This window comes from Labrus mixtus, chromosome 3 (genome assembly GCF_963584025.1).
Source record: "Labrus mixtus chromosome 3, fLabMix1.1, whole genome shotgun sequence".
Classification (NCBI taxonomy): Eukaryota; Metazoa; Chordata; class Actinopteri; order Labriformes; family Labridae; genus Labrus; species Labrus mixtus.
The window spans coordinates 32890923-32905777 of NC_083614.1; positions in this window are offsets into that span (position 1 = coordinate 32890923).

The following is a 14855-nucleotide window of genomic DNA, read 5'->3' on the forward strand; positions in this document are numbered from 1 at the left end:
TAAATGATGGAGAGGGAGCCGGCAGCGCTCTGCATTGATTGGCTCCTGCAGCTTTTACAATAAACTGCATCTCAGATGGGATGGCCTTTTTAATACCCTGAGAAATTGTATTTTTTTATTTTTTATTTATGGAGAATCATTGTCAACAACAGGTAGCAATCATTCGGCGGTAATTGCTGCTTATGGCCCTCCTCCCGTCGGACTTCCCTCAGACTTCAGAGCTCAGGAGGATCAGGAGGAAGCAGACAGTCGGAGGTAGAGAGAGCTCCTCGTCAATAAGATCCTGCCTCTCTCTGTGCTCTCGTTATCTCGCCGGCCTCCAGATGAACCCGCGTTCACAGCATCCTCCAAGAAACATGTTTTTTTTTTCTTCCTCTTGCTGTGTGTCAGAATTATCTGTGTGTGTGTGTGTGTGAGAGAGGAAGATGAAATGAAATGCAGCAGATCGGTTTCGCTCTCGCAGCACTCCCAGGCCCCCACTGTTGTGGATCCAGTGACCGCGGTTTGACTCCTGCGTTTGTCAAATCCTGAAAATACCCAATTCTTACAAAGCTTGGAGATAAGAGAAGAGGGGGAGGAGGGGGAGGGGAGAGAGGGGAGACGGGGGATCCAATCACAGTAAGCACAAGAACAAGACAAAAATCGTTGTCTTTTAAATGTTTGTTAGAACTTAAAGTTTTCTCTTTGGTTAAAAAAAAAAAAAACTTGAAAGGGACACTTTGAAAAAGTCACACACAAAAACAAAACAAAATGAATGATTCATACTTCTTTGTTGAATTGAAGCCGTATTAAACGCTGTAGGTTCATGTAGACCTGTACGGTAGAAGCTGACATTTTTAGACATTTTTCAGGAGTCCCGCAGGGCATGGGATTCCCGAGGGTTCAGGGACAGATTTCACTACTAATCACGGGATTAGGGATGGGACAGGAAACAAGTCAACGGGAGTGGACGGGAGCGGGAATCATGATAACAGTAGACCAGATTTAAATGCACACACACATATAAATGATGTGTGTGAGACCCTGGTCAGGAACGTAGGAGAGAGAGAAACATGAAAAACAAACTAGAAAGAAAATATGAGAGGAATAAGGATTGAAAAAAATACAATACTGAGAGTAAAAAGGGAAGTGAGGAAAGACTAACTAGACAGAGGGAATGAGCAATAATGGGAGAAGGAACAAGAGGAGAAAGGAGAGAGGAAGTTAAAGGAGCCAGGGGGACAGAGCGACAGAAAGAGAGAGAGTTAAAGGAGCGAGGGGGAACAGAGCGACAGAAAGAGAGAGAGTTAAAGGAGCGAGGGGGAACAGAGCGACAGAAAGAGAGAGTTAAAGGACAGAGCGACAGAAAGAGAGAGAGTTAAAGGAGCGAGGGGGGACAGAGCGACAGAAAGAGAGAGTTAAAGGACAGAGCGACAGAAAGAGAGAGAGTTAAAGGACAGAGCGAGAGAAAGAGAGAGAGTTAAAGGAGCGAGGGGGGACAGAGCGACAGAAAGAGAGAGAGTTAAAGGAGCGAGGGGGAACAGAGCGACAGAAAGAGAGAGTTAAAGGACAGAGCGACAGAAAGAGAGAGTTAAAGGAGCGAGGGGGGACAGAGCGAGAGAAAGAGAGAGAGTTAAAGGAGCGAGGGGGGACAGAGCGAGAGAAAGAGAGAGAGTTAAAGGAGCGAGGGGGGACAGAGCGAGAGAAAGAGAGAGAGTTAAAGGACAGAGCGACAGAAAGAGAGAGAGTTAAAGGACAGAGCGACGGAAAGAGAGAAAGTTAAAGGAGCGAGGGGGACAGAGCGACAGAAAGAGAGAGAGTTAAAGGAGCGAGGGGGACAGAGCGACAGAAAGAGAGAGAGTTAAAGGAGCGAGGGGAACAGAGCGACAGAAAGAGAGAGAGTTAAAGGAGCGAGGGGAACAGAGCGACAGAAAGAGAGAGAGTTAAAGGAGCGAGGGGGACAGAGCGACAGAAAGAGAGAGCGTTAAAGGAGCGAGGGGGACAGAGCGACCGAAAGAGAGAGAGTTAAAGGAGCGAGGGGGACAGAGCGACCGAAAGAGAGAGAGTTAAAGGACAGAGCGACAGAAAGAGAGAGTTAAAGGAGCGAGGGGGGACAGAGCGAGAGAAAGAGAGAGAGTTAAAGGAGCGAGGGGGGACAGAGCGAGAGAAAGAGAGAGAGTTAAAGGACAGAGCGACAGAAAGAGAGAGAGTTAAAGGACAGAGCGACGGAAAGAGAGAAAGTTAAAGGAGCGAGGGGGACAGAGCGACAGAAAGAGAGAGAGTTAAAGGACAGAGCGACAGAAAGAGAGAGAGTTAAAGGACAGAGCGACGGAAAGAGAGAAAGTTAAAGGAGCGAGGGGGACAGAGCGACAGAAAGAGAGAGAGTTAAAGGAGCGAGGGGGACAGAGCGACAGAAAGAGAGAGAGTTAAAGGAGCGAGGGGGACAGAGCGACCGAAAGAGAGAGAGTTAAAGGAGCGAGGGGGACAGAGCGACCGAAAGAGAGAGAGTTAAAGGAGCGAGGGGGACAGAGCGACAGAAAGAGAGAGAGTTAAAGGACAGAGCGACAGAAAGAGAGAGAGTTAAAGGAGCGAGGGGGACAGAGCGACAGAAAGAGAGAGAGTTAAAGGACAGAGCGACAGAAAGAGAGAGTTAAAGGAGCCAGGGGGGACAGAGCGACAGAAAGAGAGAGAGTTAAAGGACAGAGCGACAGAAAGAGAGAGAGTTAAAGGACAGAGCGACAGAAAGAGAGAGAGTTAAAGGACAGAGCGACAGAAAGAGAGAGAGTTAAAGGAGCCAGGGGTGACAGGGCAGAGGAGACGTCAGAGTTACTGCTCGTCCCCGCTGACAGACCCTAATGAGCTGCTCGGCTGCTCGCTCTCACAGGAGATAATTAAAGCCCGAGCGACGCGGCGGCTGCAGCCTCTCTCCGGGCGGACGGACGGCCTGACGGCCTCGCACTTTGATAAGCGAGCGTTCACGAGCCTGCGGGTCTCTGTGCAGCAGGCAGCATGTCACACTGCCCCACCGGCTCCTCCTCCTCCCTCAACGAACCCCCTTCTTCTTAAAAAGAAGACCCAGACACTGATAAGGACGTTCTGATAAAAAGCTGTGAGCAGTGCTGGACGCGCTGACCGGCCGTTCACCCCGTCCCTCTATGAACGCCGTCTGTAAGATTCATAGAAACTTTGAGTTAAACGCTGCGTGACGCACCGATCCCTGCAAACATCAGTGATGTTGTTGTGCCTCGTCAGGGTGTCACAGCTGTCGTAAACATGTGGCAGTGATGCTCGCTGGATGCAGGGGATGCTCTGTGTGTGTGTGTGTGTGTCTCCTGGATAATGAGGGTGACTGAGGGGTTGTAGTAACTCCATGTGAGAGGACCCGGGGTTGTAAGGACGCCCCCTGTGGGGAGTAGAGGGTGTGTAAGGCTCTGATCAGACTGCTGCCCCTCCCCCTCCCGCCCACCCACCTCTGGGTGTAGCTCCCCTGCGGCGCTGTTTAAAGAGCTCCGATGGAAACAGAATCAAATATTTAGAGGTTTTATTCACTGGCAGCTACAAAAAGAAGTTGATTGACACGTAAACTTGTCTGTGTGTGTGTTGGTGTCAGCAGTGACCTGAATGTGAACCTGCCTCATTCTGTTTAGTTTACTCAGATAAACTCTGAGGCTGCGTGCACTGAAGTTAAAAAAGTGAGTTCATATGGAGACGTGAACCTGTTTCCTTCTCAATATAAGAATACACTTTGAGCTGATGCTGCAGCCACGAGGCTGAGCACCATGTCTGTGTCTGTGAAACATACAGGAGTGTAAAGTAAGGTCAGATTATAGATTGTAAATGTTAATGGATTGAAACCTGAGTGTCATCACACCGTCTGTTCCTGCAGGGGGCGCTGGAGTCCCATCGATGGCGGCCTCCATGTTGGAAATGCTGTCTCAGTCTAACTTTCAGTCAACCTAACGACAGGCTGAGAGCTGGAGCTGAGGCGGGTTTTAAACCTCCTGACAAACCGTTACACCGCGCCCACCTGTCAATCATGTCAGCTACACGCCTCACTATGGATAACACGTATCGTTCATACAATCAAAAAATTCACCCCCCGTACAGTGTGTCCCTGTGATGACGATAACTAATCAGACCTGTTTGGTTTTTTTGGTTCCAGGCTGTAAACATTTTCATTTATGCTGTAAAAACAGCTGTTTTGAATGTGTGTGTATGTGACTTCCTGTGCTCCTGAGGCCAGCCCCTAGTGGCACTTAAAGGAACTGCAGTTATTGCCTTTTTTGCGTAATTTTTGTTTCCAGCCTGTAGGAGATTGGCACTTTATTTAACCCAGCAAAAGCAACAATAACAAATGTTAAAGGAAGAAAGAATCTGTGTTTTACAAACCTGAAATCTGCATGTCTGATCAGTTTAAAACGTTTAAGACGTCTGAGGGTTGCAACAGACGTTTGACCTGCACCTGAGCTCAGTCACTTTTCTATCAGTGTGTTTGTTCTGCAGCTTCCTTTAATCAACATCTCTGCTCTGCGTTCAGACGATGATGTCGTGTGATGGTCGGTGTCCTTGCTGGATGTTTGAAGGCGCTCTCTGTCTCACACTCTGACTCTGCGCCCCCTTTCTCACCCTGAACATAATTACTGTTTGGAAATGTAAAAGCTGTTGTAAAGTCATCTGTGAGCCAAAGTCATCTTAAAGAGGTAAAGACTCTTCACAAGTTTAGTGACACTGTGACCCACTTTATTGGTTTCTGCTTCACAATGACAAACACTTAAAGTAGTGAGCAGAGGCTGCAAAGTGATGATGAAGCTTTTACTGTCGCCTCCTACAGAACAAAAGAAAACGGGAACTGCTTCCTATTAGGGGGAAATCCTGACGATTCATGCTGACATCTCTTTAAGTTTCTGACATCATCTCTACATCTCTGGAACTCCTGGTCTCATTTCATGTTCTTAAGATGTTTGGGTGACTTTAGTGTTTAATTGTTTGTGTTCTTTCTTGTGTTCGTTGCTTTCTTTCACACTTTTCACAAAACTCCTGAAAAAACTTCCCACATTTTTCACTCAGACTTCACCTGGAGTTTCTCCTCCAGCCTCCTCGTATTTATTCTGCAGAAAGTCAGAGTGAGCTGATGTGAGAACGCAGCAGGATATAATCAGGAGAATTCACCTGGAGCCAATGGGCGAGGGTGGGGGGGGGGGTTACGTTGATTCCCTGTGATCGCTGCACGATGCATAGACTGTCTGCATTATGTTTCCTGTTCTCCAGTATGTTCTTCTCCACTCTTTAGTTCAGATTTCAGTGTATAGGCACAAGAAGTAAACGCCACTGTGAGCCCAGGAGGAGGGGCCGAGTTTGAATGTTGTGTTTTACAAGCTGCAACCAACATTTCTCTCTTTTTTCCTTTTCCATGAGGGATCATTGTCAACATCTCAGGTGAGTTTGTTTCCACTTTTAACCTCCGACTTAAAGAAGGAGAGATTACCAGGAGAACCGTCTGACTGCTCTGAATACTCCCTCGTCTATTTCTGGACTCTTTACAGTTCTGTACTTCAGTGTGGTTATTTAACAGTTTAAAGACTCAGGCCTGGAACTCCAGCAACAACCCCAAACCGCATCTTTACTGCTGCTGGATGCACCGTATTGTTTTTCTGTCACCTCAGACTAATTATTCAGCTGCGGCACACTCACACATTCAGTTCAGCGGGGGGGCTCTGTGCTCATGTGTTTTAACTGGAAACATGTGAGGCTAAACGTATGTGAGGCATGAAATGACAACGGAGGGAGCAGAGCTGCAGACAAAGAGAAAGAAAGGACAGCGGTAAAAACCTGACCATGCAGGACGACGACACCGGCTCACAACCCGAGGCGGCACATGTGTGTAATCCACAAATGAGACATTCATGTGCAGTGTGTTTACGGCTCAGAGAGAGACCCCTCCCCACACACACACACACACACACACACACACACACACACACACACACACCTCACCACCTCCATCAGACCTTTAAAGCTTGCACAGGAGCTGCCCATGCGTCCGGTGGCCTTTTTTAATCGATTCTGTTTATTGATTTCTGCCTCGTGACTCAAGATTTCTCACAAGTCTGCTTTTGTTCTCGCCTTACTCTGTTTTTTTTTTTTTTTTTAAAGCTAGGCACTATTTGTAAATGTTCAGGGGTTTAAATGTCTAATAGGTTTAAAACGGTTTTCGTATCGCTCCAGGTGATATCCTCAGCCGTCAGCTGTGAATCAGGCTGTGATGGATGAAGCTTACTTTTGCTTCCTGATGTCACTTCCTGATGTGTTCAGACCTGACAGATTGTTGAGTAAATCCTGGAGAGCCCAAACATGACGACAAATCATGACCGATTTAACAGTTCAGTTCTTTTAATGTGTGGAGAGCAAGACGACCGACTCAGCACATCACACACTAACAGATTCATCCACCAACAAGGAGAGTCTCCACTCTCAAAACTCGTCATCCTGCACGGTCAAATGTGACTTAAGAGTTTACAAACATGATGGTCAAGCTACGTGTGGCTAGCTGTTAGCTACCTGGTTCATGGACACGTTGTATAAACACTCGTGTTGTTGCCACAAATCAACAAGTTGGTCCTCCAGTTCTCACGTCCATTTCACTTTAAGCTCTACGTTTGCTGTCAAGTAGGTAGAGAGCGAGCAGGGAGACAGGGAGGCGTCTGATTGGTTCATCAGATTGGTACCTCGTAGCAGACATTGGTGGAAGTTTTTACAGACTTACAAACTGATACAGATGATTTTCTTTGTTCCTTTTTCAGAGAACATGAATTATTAATGTCTGTCAGGACAGAAAGACAATTTCCTCTCTAGCTTTGTTTTTTTATCATGCAGAAAAGTACCGGACATTATTCTTTGAGTTCTCAGGACCTCTTCATGCTCTCTGTCCCAAACGGTCGGACAGAAATTGGGAAAAGGGCTTTTGGGTACTCTGCACCCTCAGCCTGGAATCTGTTGCAGAATGACTTAAAACTCAAGGAGCGCAAGGTGTCCTTAAATGTTTTTAAATCTAAAATGAAAGACATGGAAGCAGATTCTATGGGATGTCGATGTTTTAGCTCGGCTGTTTGAACGACTGATTTCCAGATATGACTCATAGATGAGTTCTATTTTAATCCAAAATTGAGTGTTTTTGTAAATTGTACTTTGTCTCCCTTTTTGTCTCTGTAACTTTGTGTTTTTGCTGCTGCCTGTCTTGGCCAGGTCTCCCTTGAAAAATAGGTTTTTAATCTCAATGGGACCAACCTGGTTCAATAAAGGTTCAATAAAAATAAATAACAACATCTCAAAAAGTGTGTGTGGACGAATTTACGAACCCTGCCTTTAATTTTCCTAAGATGTAGAAATACTCCTTTAAACTGAAATTAAAATCTTTGTAAATGCTCCTTTAATGAACTAATGTTGTCTTTCCCCTCGATGTGATCCGCTCTGCAGAGAAGCGTGCATGAGAACAGAGAGACGGGTAAGACAGAGTGTGTCTCCTGCAGGGTTTAACGCTTTATCTTCATCACGATCGACCTCATCGGTCCACTCACGAGCGGCTCCTCTCCCATGTCTCCACTCAGCAGAGACCGTCTTTCACTGCCAATCTCGTTCCGCCGACAGCCATGAGACGGAAAAAAACCCACAAAGCCGAACATCTGTCTGAGTGTTCCTGAACGCCTCTCCCTTGTTCCTCTGGCGTCTCGCCGACTAAACAAAGGCACCTCTGTTGTGCTTGCGTCTGGACTTGAACCAGCCTTCTGTGATTATATCATCCAAACAGCCACCAACCGCACGCCGTAAATCGCACGCCGCGTAAAACAAAAAAAAAAACTTCATTACGGCCTTTTCCAAGTCGTTGCATGGTTTTTACTGTTAATTAAAATTCCATTTACGGGTGTCGGGCTGAGCAGAGAGAAATGTGCTGCTTCAGCGGTCTGGGACACATAATGGATGCTTTATGAATTGTCAGTGAAATGAAAAAAAAAAAAAAGAAGTTTTAAAAGGACAGTCGGGACAGAAATGGCAGCCATTGTGAAATTCAAACAAGGGTTGGCTGCGGTGCGGCAGCGTGGCTTGTCGAGGTGGGATGGTTCATATACTGCCGGCTCGGATTAAAGACGCAGATCGGAGACGCTGTCATGCGTTCAAGACACATTAAAGACGGATAAAAACGGGCTTGTGGAAAAATCTGGAGTCATGAGGCAGAAATCAATGTGAGGGTAATCGATTTAAAGGCCTCCTGTGCCACCTTTAAAGGGAAACTATTAAACCTGGAACCGTCTTTTTGTCCATATATTATGGTCTGGATAACTTATAGTTTTTAAAGAGGCTGTAATGGTTGAAATGTAATCCTGTATTTACATTTTGTTTATGGATCTCTGTGTGTGAGTGTTCTTTGTCTTTATTGGGATTTTATTTAAAGGAAGAGTGTGCGACTTTTTGATCCAGTAGATGTCGCCCTTGAGCTCCAGCATGAAACCAAAACAAACTGCGATTAGGCCACGCCTCCTCCATACTGAAGCCTCCGCCCTCTTCCAGAGACACACCTCCAACCCCCCTCCACTCAAGTTCACATGAAGGAGTTATCAATTAGAACGCAGCAAAATTAATTAAACACCATAAAGTGTTTAGCATGCTGTTTAGCAAGTGTTAGCATGCTGTTTAGCAAGTGTTAGCATGCTAATGTTAGCGCTCTTTAGTTAGCTCGTAGCTTCACATTGTTGTGTTAGCATGCTAATGTTAGCGCTCTTTAGTTAGCTCGTAGCTTCACATTTCATGTAAACTGACACAGAATGAGCGTGATCTAAAAACTCTTACTAACATCCAAATAATCAGTGAGTATGTTCTTCTTCTTCTCTCTAGTTCTTGACTAAAACAGCTTTTATACACAAGGGGAGGAGCCGGCCGTCCCGTCCATGTAAACACGGCTCTGACAACAACACAGCCAGCGGGACTCGAGCTTCTCCCTCATTGTAGACAGTCATGACTCAGAGACACATTTACACAGGAGAGACTCTTTCTCTTGGTTGTGCATCACTTTGATCATCAGAGTTGTTCTTCGGCTGCGTCTGAATCCGCAGACTTATCCTCAATGTGACGTCTCACTGAGTTTGAAGTATGATCCCAAATCATCGGCGAGAAGGCGAGAAATATCCACATGTTTACTCGATCAGGCAGAATTTTTTAGTATGAAACAGGAGCATGCTGGTGATACTAAACCGCCCCACAATGCACTGCAGCTCTCAGACTATCCAATCACTGAGCTCGCCAGGCAGCCAAAGAGTGGATTCATATAAATGTTCTGACTGAAATACATTTAACATGTTGCCAAATATTATTCAAAATGACTGCTGTTAGCATATTATTGTTGAATTATATTTACAGACCGGCTGTCGCGCTAGCTTCATGCTAGCTCATCTGGGAGCGTGCCTATGTTCCCACATTTCTATGTTCCCACATTTCCTTTTTCATAAATTTGTATCAGATTTTATCGCCCTTTCTCCCAGTTTGGTAGCCAATTACACCCGACCTATTATCCAGTAGCAATGGGCTACAGATGGAATGTAGCTTTTAGCTAAATCTGGTGACCGAAATAAAATGACTCATTCATTCATTTACTATAAAGTGCTTCCAAAACATCTTGTGGGAGGATAGGGCTTAAATTGAAGTGAAATGTAGGAACTCAAGACCTCATTTTGAAAATGTCCTAGAAATGTGGGACCATTGGACTGACCCCGCTCAATCGAACGGAGCTCGTACTGTGAGTACATCTCGTGACCTGTATGTCAGTATGTTGCTAACGGCATGCTAACGGTAGGGTTAGCATGCAGAGTGTATATTTTGAGGCTGTAGACAGATCGTGTGATTTACAGACGTTCACTTTGAGTTCTTTAAAAAAAAAAAAACATCACCATCTCTGTCCTCTGTCTCTCTCTGTGTATACACCTTTGTAGCACAGACAGACATCAGTGTGTAACCCCCCCCCCCCCCCCCCTCCCCCCGCTGTGTGAGAGTGAATGAATGATGTGATGGAGGTGTGTGTGTGTGTGTGTGTGTGTGTGTGTGTGTGGAGGGGGGGGGCGCAGCGTGATAAAAACATCAGAGGGAGATATCTCTCCATGCCTCCGTGTCTCATTCCTCGGCACAGACACACATGGAGCGATGAGGGGGCACCGAGCGGACACCTGTAGCCCCCCCCCCCCGCAGAGCAATGAACTCTGGGAGAAATGGAGACACAGACAGATGGATATGCACAGAGAGAGAGAGAAACAGTTATGGTAAGAAGGGGAGCTGAGGACACTGAATCCAGGACACAATCGAGGCCTTCTCGTGTGCGTCACAATGTTCTTTTTAAAGAACTCGTTCGGCTCTTTGTGTTTTTTCTTCAATTCCCCTGACGTCTTATTTGTGTCAAAACAAATTGTAAATACCAACTGAGCATCGTTACCGTAAACAGATTAGCATAATGTGAGACCATGAAGTAACGCGGGGGAGGGAAAGTGGAGCAGTCGAGGACACGTCAACTCTGTGTACTCGCAGGCTTGTCAGATGAAGACACGGCGTCTCTGCAGCGCCTGGAAGAAAAAAAACTTTACCTTTTTATTTTCTTTGAACTCGACCTTCGAGAGATTGTGATACGGTGAAGCGTTGGAAAGATCCTCCTGCTGCTGCAGCGTTTAAGAGACTCATGCGTCTGTTTGACACGCTGAGGGTAAAGGTCAGGCTCGGGTCACGTCTGCTCACTTTTGTTTCAGATCACTAACACCGCCGCACGCACTCTTTTTAGAAACTTTTGATTTGTTAAGGGAGAGTTTAAAAGTCTGATAGATTCATACAGCCGCACAGCTCAGACGCTTTCATCTGTCAGTGGGGTTAAAGAGCCATACAGAAGGGAAACTTCTCAGAGCTTCTGGAAGAGTTGGATTTCTTCTTTTCTTTTCATTCACAGTTTGTCAGACTCAGACTTTGTCATGAAACTGCACCGTACACCCTGTTGCATTTGTAAGAGACTTTGAGACAGGAGCTTTGAAATGACTCAAAAATTTAAACCAACCCGCAGCACTTTAAAATGCACAGAGACACCGTCCCAACGTGGGGGCGATCAGTTACAGTAAAGCAGAGACTCTCTCTGACCTCTTGACGGGCTGAAGGGTTTAAACGCTGCAGGATTTTCAGCAGGTCGACTGAGGAAATTAGAAATTCTACATATTACGCCTTTCATACAGGAAAACTACGATCCCCAAAAATACAATCCTTGAACCATCGGTTGTCACCTGATGATGGTTTAGCTTCAGTTAACGATCAGTAATGTAATCTGCTTTAAGGTATCGTCTCTCGACACCAGCTCACTTTTCTCTTCTCAAGTTTCAAGGTCGGACTGAAAACAAAGGAAACACGAGGATAATGAAGCACTGAAGGTTTGGCAAAAAGTCGTTTATCACTTATCACTGGAAGCCCCCTGAAGTGCTGGTATCAGAGGGCAGCATTGGGAGCTGGATCTCAATGGAGCTAATGCAAGTCATGCAGGAGCGGGTGGTTTCAGCGTTGCTACGGTTGAGATCAGGCGGTCAAAAAAAAAATCACTGCAGGTCCCAGAAAGTCCCTGATAGCTCATTCTTACAGTGATGGAATTATACAAGTCAGAATGGATGACTGTTAATAACAACGGATAAGAGTCAGATCTTCAATAGAGACCAAAATGAAGCTCAGCTGATCTATTTTTTTAATCTATATTGTGGTATCTATCTATTTTTTGTACATTATTAATTTTTCTTTTCTTATTTAAATTGTATTGTGTTCACTTTTGTTTCCAATCTTTGCTGCTGTAACACTGTAAATTTCCCCGTTGTGGGATAAATAAAGGATTATCTTATCTTATCTTATCTTATATGTTATTGGTGTGTTGGGTGGTGCAGGGCAGGAGATCCAGGATGCAGCAGGAGGTGGAGAAGTTGTGTCTGAGTGTGTTTATGCAGAGATCTCTGGTACAGTGTCAGTCTGTGAGCATGTGGGAGAAAATACTGTACACCAGCTTCCAGGAGATGATGTTTTTGAATACATCATTCTGTGTGTGTGTGTGTGTGTGTGTGTGTGTGTGTGTGTGTGTGTGTGTGTGTGTGTGTGTGTGTGTGTGTGTGTGTGTGTGTCTGAGCCAGGCGGTGGGAGTGTGTGAGCGTTCAGTGTCACTGAGTTCAGAGCTAAAAGTGAAGAGAAGAGTCGATGATAGCGAGTCGAGGATGAAGGTCACATCTCAAGTTATACAATGTTTACTTCGCTGAGAGCGGCTCGGGCTGCAAATAGAATTTACTTTTCCTTCCCGTTCCTCTGACCCTCTCGGGGGTGGGGGGTTTGCTTGAGCTTCACTCGATGGTCAAATGTGAAGAGTACCACCTCGCCTTCTTGGTGATTGACGGCGTGTATGTGCAGCTCCCACTTATAAAGGAAATGTTGTATTTTTGCGGATAGTTGAAGTTTTTGTTTGGGAGGTTTCTGTCAGCACAAGTGGAGCGTCGATTCTTTAAACTCAACAACAGCACTATGGGGGGGGGGGGGGGGGGGGGGTACCATACAGTCGTGCCTAATTTCTCTGAAACAAATACCTTGAATAATTTCACCCCACTGTTTTGATTTTTTACCTCAATTCTAATTGTGGTTTTGTATCTCGACATCATCGTAATAAATGGGAAGGTAATGATTGTCAAGGCTTAGATAAAGGTTGGCCTCAGGTGACTGCACAACGACATTTCTTTAAAGGTCACATATTCTCTTAAATCCTCTTCACCATGTTCCTCTAACTCTAACATGTGTCTCTAGTCTGTCTACAAACCCCCCAATTATGAGAAAAGTCCATCCTCTCCATCTTCTCCCTGCTCCACTTTTCAGAAAATGTGTGCTCAAACAGGCCGTTTGGAGATTTTCCCTTCATGACATCACAAAGGGCAGTAGCCCCTCCCCCAGGTGGGTGACACTCCCACAGCTAGGTGTTTGTTCTGCCCTCTGAGTCTGCCTTCTCACCGTAAACAATAGGACATGGAGAGAGAAAGACCGAGTACACCCGAGCCCTTCCAGAGAGGGGGCGTGGTCAGACACAGCTCATTTACATATTTAAAGGTACAGACACAGAAACAATTTCTTTGGGGGTCACCTCGGACATTAGGAGCTTTGATGAGAAAACAGACACACAGAGGAGCGTCTCTTTACTGGACGCTCTGATCGTAAATCCTGCTGTCAGCCGCTGACACAGAATCTGACCACAGTCTATCACTTCCCTTCCTCTCGTCTTTTCTCTCTGACACACAAACACACACACACACACACACACTCACACACACACACTGAAGTTTCCAGTTCACATACTATAAACATGTCAGAGAGGAGGAAGTTAAATCTCGTGCAGCAGCATTCTGGTTTCTTGTCTTCTTCTTCTGTTCTCGTCCTAGTTTACAAACACAGGGGGGTTGATCAGATCCTGTTTGTTTAAGTCCTGACAAAGTCAAAGTTTCTCCACCAGGACTCTGTCCTACAAACACACAGCGTGACCTTCTCTCTCTGTTATTTTACGGCCATTCAAAGTTCACTCTGGTTTCTCACATGAGCAGCCAGACGGGGAGTCCCAGTTAGGAGAAGAAGTAGTGCCAGCACGACTAATGACCGTCAGCTGACTCCGTCTTTTCACTGACAGACAAGAGACAGACGGACATGTTTGTATCAGCGGACAATGAGCTGAGTGACCGTCCTCAGGGTCAGGGATCACCGAGCCACCATGTGAGTCTCAGCTGACGCCCGAGCTCAACGGCTGCTTTGAATAGGAGGAAAAAAAACTGTCAGCTGGCGATTCCTTTACTGTTTTACTGTTTTTACAGCCTGATGTGGAGAGAGAGAGAGAGAGAGAGAGAGAGAGAGAGAGGGAGCGAGTGAAAGAGAAAGAGAGAGCGAGAACGAGAGAACGAGAGAGAGAGAGGGAGCGAGGGAGAGAGTGAAAGAGAAAGAGAGAACGAGAGAGATAGAGGGAGAGAGAGAGAGAGAGAGATAGAGCAAGCGAGCGTCCAAAGACAGAGTGCTTCTTAATGTTGGTTTTTAAGTTGAGGATTATTTCTTATATTCCACATTTCTCCTTTTGGGACTTAAATGTGTACAAAGTTCATTTTAAATGCCATGAGTTCCAGTTCAAAATATTATACGCTCCACCATAAGGCGGCCCTATGGGGGGGCTAACGACAACCGACAAGTCGACCAGATGAAGTGACGTAACACACCTGAACAACGTCAAAACAAATGGATTTTAATAAAACACCAAAATAACAAAATAGTCAACAAAGGACTAAATCAAGGAGACTTCCCACAATCCCTGACCCCCTATTTCCACATACACCGTGCGTGCCACGGTCCGTCAGCAATACGCCGCCATTAGCTGCCACTCTAGTCAATGATCGTGTTTCCACAGCGGGCGCCAGGGTCAAGTGGGCCTCAAGTGGACACTTCAGGAACTGTAGTTTTTTTGCACCTCGACATTATCATTCATCAAACAATCCGAACCGCAGACCTTGAGCATTTGCACATTTGTCCACATTAGAGTGAACATGGCGGCGGCGTCTGAGGGCAGACGGATTGAAAAAGACAAATGGAAGAGGAAAGAGAGCGTTCGAGGGATTTGATGAATGTGGAGAATAAGTGAGGTCGCGTTGTTTCTCTGTTAACACATCGCGCAGCAACCTGTTTCTCATGCTGTGTTTACCCTCTCATTTAGTTTTAATCCATCAATGAAGCCTTAGAGACCTTAACCTCTGGAGAGGGGTCAGCGAGGAGGGAGGAGGGAGAGAAGGAGGGAGGAGGGAAGAGAAGGAGGGAGGAGG